The sequence below is a fragment of the Nicotiana tomentosiformis genome, chromosome 6 (genome assembly GCF_000390325.3).
Source record: "Nicotiana tomentosiformis chromosome 6, ASM39032v3, whole genome shotgun sequence".
Taxonomy (NCBI): domain Eukaryota; kingdom Viridiplantae; phylum Streptophyta; class Magnoliopsida; order Solanales; family Solanaceae; genus Nicotiana; species Nicotiana tomentosiformis.
In genome coordinates, this window is record NC_090817.1 from 131,390,826 (window position 1) to 131,396,503 (window position 5,678).

General features: G+C 30.3%; 1 long non-coding RNA gene across 2 annotated transcripts; it reads right to left on the minus strand.

The window, feature by feature from the left end:
* Positions 1 to 820: 820 nt before the first annotated feature.
* Positions 821 to 5,250, minus strand: LOC104093260 (uncharacterized). Of its 2 annotated transcripts, none has more exons than XR_685617.4 (3): positions 4,851 to 5,240; positions 3,444 to 3,532; positions 821 to 1,140 (listed from the first exon to the last, which is right to left on the minus strand). It is a non-coding gene; the product is annotated as an uncharacterized lncRNA (long non-coding RNA). The 2 variants fall into 2 exon arrangements; XR_685616.4 differs by lacking the exon at positions 821 to 1,140 and adding an exon at positions 1,277 to 1,839 and having other exon boundaries at positions 4,851 to 5,250.
* Between the last annotated feature and the right edge of the window lie 428 nt (positions 5,251 to 5,678).

Below are 5,678 nucleotides of genomic sequence, written 5' to 3' on the forward strand. Positions count from 1 at the left end.
AACGATTCTTGAATTAGTTCGTGACTCATCTCACTCTCCCACAATTATTCCTTTATTCTAATAATAATTTTTTTTTATAGCGAGCTTTGAATTAATTAGCAACCCGCATTTATCTATTAATAGGCCTTTAAATGTGTATAGAGCCAATTAGTTATATATATATTCTCCATTGAATCTATTCTCGGTGAGAACGTGAAAGAAATATACTCCACAGTTTAATATGAAACATCTGGTTAATTTACAAAGAAAAATTATGATAATAAAACAAAAAATAATTATTCAAATGAAGTTGATAAAATGAAGATAAAACTCATGAAAATTCCAATTTATTCTTCATCAGTGAAACAAAGAAGAAGTCTATATCCGTAGACTAATTTAAGATAGTTAATCATAATACTAATATAACTTACCGTAAGTTAAAGGCATAGAAAATTAATACAATTGACAAGATTTTTTATTTTTATTTTTTAAGTTATTCCTACTAAAATTAACACCTGAAATTTTTTAGTTTTCATGGCTAAGTAGTTAATATTTGTAAACATATACTCCATTCGTTTCAAATTAGATGAGATACTTTCTTTTTTAGTCTGTTCCAAAATAAATGACACATTTCTAAATTTGGAAATAACTCAACTTTAAATTCTTCATTTTACCCATTTTACCCTTAATGAGAAGCTTTTATAACCACACAAATGTCATGGCCCTACAAAGCTTTTACCCCTTAAACTTTTAAGACCACAAGTTTCAAAAGTCAACTTCTTTTTTCTTAAACTCCGTGGCGAGTCAAACTGCCTCGTCTAAATTGAAACGGAGGGAGTACTCAAAGAAGAAAAACTTTTCTTAATATATAAGAAACTTACTACAATCTTTAAGGAAAAACTAATATACTTACCCGTGCGATGCGCGGAGAATATTAAATAAAAGTAATTTCACAAAATTCCTATCTTACCAATATTGTTATTTTCACTACTTTATTGTTGGAGTTTCTTGCGGCCCTAATTCTACTATACTGCATTATAAGCTACTTTACTTTGCATATCACAAGCAATGAAGTTTACATTTGCATAAAATTATTTTAACCTTTGAATGCAGAAATATTTTTGAGAAGCTCCATGCATTCTTCATATTGGCAAGGAAATCCTGCAAGAATAGTCATGCTAATTGGACTTCAACTGTGCAATTTCAAGTACAAAAGAAGGACTGTGATTTAGAAAATGATGGAAAATAAATGATTTTAGCGGATAAATCATTTTGGTAACCATGTCAAACTTGTCAATCAAAAAAATATAGAGGGATGTTACTGATACTTAGTTTATCATATAAAGTTAGTTGCTGCATATAAACACCAGTGCATAATATTCATTTACCTCAAATAAACCTGCATAACACTCGGTAGAAAATAAATCCAAAGCATATGACAACATCAAACTCTTACTAATTCTCACAACAATTTAAAAGATCTATTCTTCTCCCTAAGACATAATTTTATATATTAAAACACTCAGCAACAACACTGTATTTCAGAAAGTTTAGTACATCTTCAATTTTTGCAAAGCAGCTATAAAGATATTATTCATTCATCCAAAACTGCAGATCTCCATTTCAAAGTGTCCGGATATCATCGGCACTGGTCGACTGAGCGGATGCCATGTAACCTCCAACACCAACCTTGTTCTACACTTTTAATGTATGTACCTTTTGGCATGACCATAACCATTTGTTGATGATTTATTTCCTCAAGATTATGTTGTTCAATCTTATGTTCAAATTAAAAACTTCAAAATCAGCCTCTAACCCAACAATGAGAAGGATGACTTTAATTTTTATGTTTCTGCGTCTCTGTCGCGAAACAGAGAAAATAACTCGATATAAATGGGATAGACAAAAATTGTTAAAGCAAAATCAGTTTTAAACAAAAGAGTCTTGAAAGTAAAAAGTCATATATGATAACTAAATAAAAAATAGTTATTAAGCCTCACAAAGTTACTTATAGTATCTCGAAAAGTTATTCACAATACATAATAACTGGACTTGTATATAAGTAAGAAAGACGTAGATTTAAGACTTAAGTTTGTAAACAATATCATCACCTTACTTTTCTTATCAAGCCACTTAAGAATATAAGAATATGTGTGAAGACTAATATTTGTTGTTGTCTCTACACAAACGCTTTTCCAGAATTGTTTTCCAACAACAACAACAACAAAATCAGCCAAAGAGAAAAAAGGATATCCAAAGAGAGCTGATGATAGAAGAAATTATGGAAAGGAAGAATGTAAGTGAAATATTGATTTTGCATGTCTAAAATATAAGGTAAGTGATATACTTATAGAAATATAATGAATAAACTTCCATAATGTTCACAGTACATATGCCAAAAGCAAGTCAAAAATGGAAGAACCTAATAATAATGAATATTAATCTGGTTGCGGAACGTAAAAAGCTAATGCAGTTCCATCACGAGGTGCATCTTTCTCAAATACAACTTTGTGCATTTGAATGTCCTTGAGACCGTGAAAATATCTAGTAAAAACAAAATCCCCACGTACATATATAGTGACGTATTAGTCTAATATTTTTTTAAATAAAACTACTTGGAACATTACAATGCTAATTTTCCTTCTACTTGTTTGAACTTGCAACTTACATTGAACATCATAGAGCGACCTCAAAGGCTCCACAAATTCACTACACGTTCATATTCACACACAACTAATACAGTAAACACATAAACGCAAACCTTTTCTTCATAAGGAGACACCAAAATTGTAAATTTCTCTGTACATATACAATTCAACCTAAACCATTGCCTATTCGGTTATTTCATAACCATTTACTCATCAACCTCCTTCTCACCTATTTTCATGGTTGTTCAGTCACATCTTTCGACCGAACAACTTTATTTACCATAGCACTATCACGCCACTTTATAGTTTAGCGATTCAAACCATCTTTCTTTTTTCGCATATAAAACATCAATCACTGATTTGAAATGAAGGCATCTTATATCATTTGTTTTTCTATACTTGTACAATATTGGTCTTTTTTGAGTTTGTGGGATATATATGAAGTTGAGTTTGAATTTAAAGGATGTTGCGTACTTAAACTTAGTGTCAGTCATTATTGGGATTGTATGAAATACTTCCTTTTGTCCTCACTTGCATTTAATCAATCTTCTGCATCTTAAGGATTGTTTTATTTCCAGCAGCGATCCAACATTAAAATATAGAGAGAGTTTTATGTTTCAAGCTTTTATGAACGAAAGCTCAAGCGTCATATTTGAAATCCTATTTCATAGATCTTCAAAGTAGTACTTGCCAAGGTAATTCATTTTATTTCGCGTATAAACACTTGTATTGTATAGCGGAAAACATAGATTCAAAGCATTTTATGAAATAGAGTTAAAATCTGTTGATTCTAAAGAATCTTTTTTTGTCTCTTACCTTGTTACCACGACCTTCACATGAGTCTCTTCTTGCATTCACAATGTTAGAGTACCACATCGATCCTGTATTTATCTAAGAAGTTGAACCTGCCAATTCATAAAAATAAATAACCATTTTTGTTTAATGCCATAAATGGATAAATCAATATACGACAAATATATAAGAAATATACGACAACAAAGGTAAATCTACATCTCATTTTTTTTCTTTTTCCAGTTAAATATCCAAAAAAACTTCAAACACATTTTTTGAGGTAAATTTGGTGAATGATTGAGCCAATTAAGATGCACAAAAGGACATATAAAGTTTCAAGATCAAAACTAATAGGAGTTAAAACAAATAATATATTTCTTACACAAAACAAATATATATATATATATATATATATATATATATATGTGTGTGTGTGTGTGTGTGTGTGTGTGTGTGTGTGTGTGTGTGTGTTTCAATTTATGTGCATATTGAAATGGAAAGACTGATTCCATCATTCATCAAATTTCCAGGTATGGCAGATGAGACTGTAAGTACCAGTTAATCATTACTTAAATGTATCCCTTTTGTCATAAATATATTAAACCCTTGAATATAAACCATCTATGCCACAAGTTAGAAATGGAAATGTTAAAAACCAATAAAAGTTTGCATAAGTTATGTAGCAAATTATAGAGTGACAATCAGCCAATGGAATTATCATCATAGGAATGCTCCAAATGAATCTCTAATAAGCAATATATGAGCATGTGTACTGAAAAAAGGTAAATGCTTAGCCACTACTCAGGGTAACTATTCTGAAGCAAATGCAATGTCTACCTAGTAGCAATTCAAAGGCCAATTTTTCTTGGTCCAGGAGAATTATTGAGGCCACTAACTTGCATTTATCAACTTTCTGGTTCAAGTGAGGATGAAATGAACAAATATATGATCACTAAATGGTAAAAAATTCACTGAGTATATTGTACACGGCAGATAACATACAAAATCGGATGAAGAGCCTCATTCAATAAAAGAACACTGAGTACTTTGTAAAAATTTCCCGATCACATAAACCTATATCAATGAAATAACATTTATCAAAATACATGTAACAGAAGATTTTGCCTTTCTTTTTATTACAGTCATTGCTAGCACACACAAATGGATATATTGTGAAGTGATGTTTGAGGAGAAATACTCTGAATCTCTGCTTAACACCTTTCTTCATTCGTCTTCTATCCTTTTGTCTGTTATACAATGAATCATTGAAAAGTTTCTTATCATCATTCAACTCAATATTTTTGGCGAAAAGTCAAAATCGTGTGTCATATTTGGATATACTAAAATTCAATTCAAATTTCAAATAGAAGATAAATCAAATCTGTAAAAAGGAGAACAAAGACAAAGAACTTGTTTTCTATTTGACAATACCTACAACCATCAATTGGGTCGTCTTCTTTCGCAATTTGTCACCGGCATGTTGGTTCTTCGATATATTCATCATTTGTATAAATTTCTTGCCGTTCATATCAATGAAATAGTAGAACAATCTATGGTTCTTCCATCTGGTCATCTTGATGAAATTAGATGAGTTTTAAACTTCTCCAAAGAAGAGAAGAGATAAACTGATATCTGCGGCAGTTTTTGCTGTGTTAATTTGTTATCCTTTTAGTGCGCTTGATTTTGCAATTTCGTGGGATCATGGAGGTTTTTTATCTTTTAATTTAATTTAATGAAGTAATATAGAATTAAGCTACGGGTTTCTAACAAAGAAGTAGGGAAAAAAGAAGAGAAAAAACTAAGGAAAACGTGGGGGATCCATTTTTTGGAATTGGAGTAATTATATTTTTTTTAGTTTTGAGTTTTAAAAATTATCTGTCCAAAATATGCGTGACTTCACAAAACTCCAATAACTGAATTGGTTAATTATTTAAAAAAATAAGTTTTTTTCTATTTTAATTTTTTTTTTGAGTCTCCAAATTTATTGGAGTTTTATCCTAAAACATGGCACATGTTGATATCTCGTTGTGACACTTGGCATAATATCATGGCTTTGCTTCTCCTTTTATATATTAATAGATTTTTTTTTTTGAATCTCCAAATTTATTGGAGTTTTGTCCTAAAACATGACACATGATATCTCGTTGTGACACTTGGCGTAATATCATGGCTTTACTTTTCCTTTATACATTAATAGATTATGGCCTATTCACAAGAATGACCAGAAAAAGTAAAATGAATATCATAGCACAATTTGTG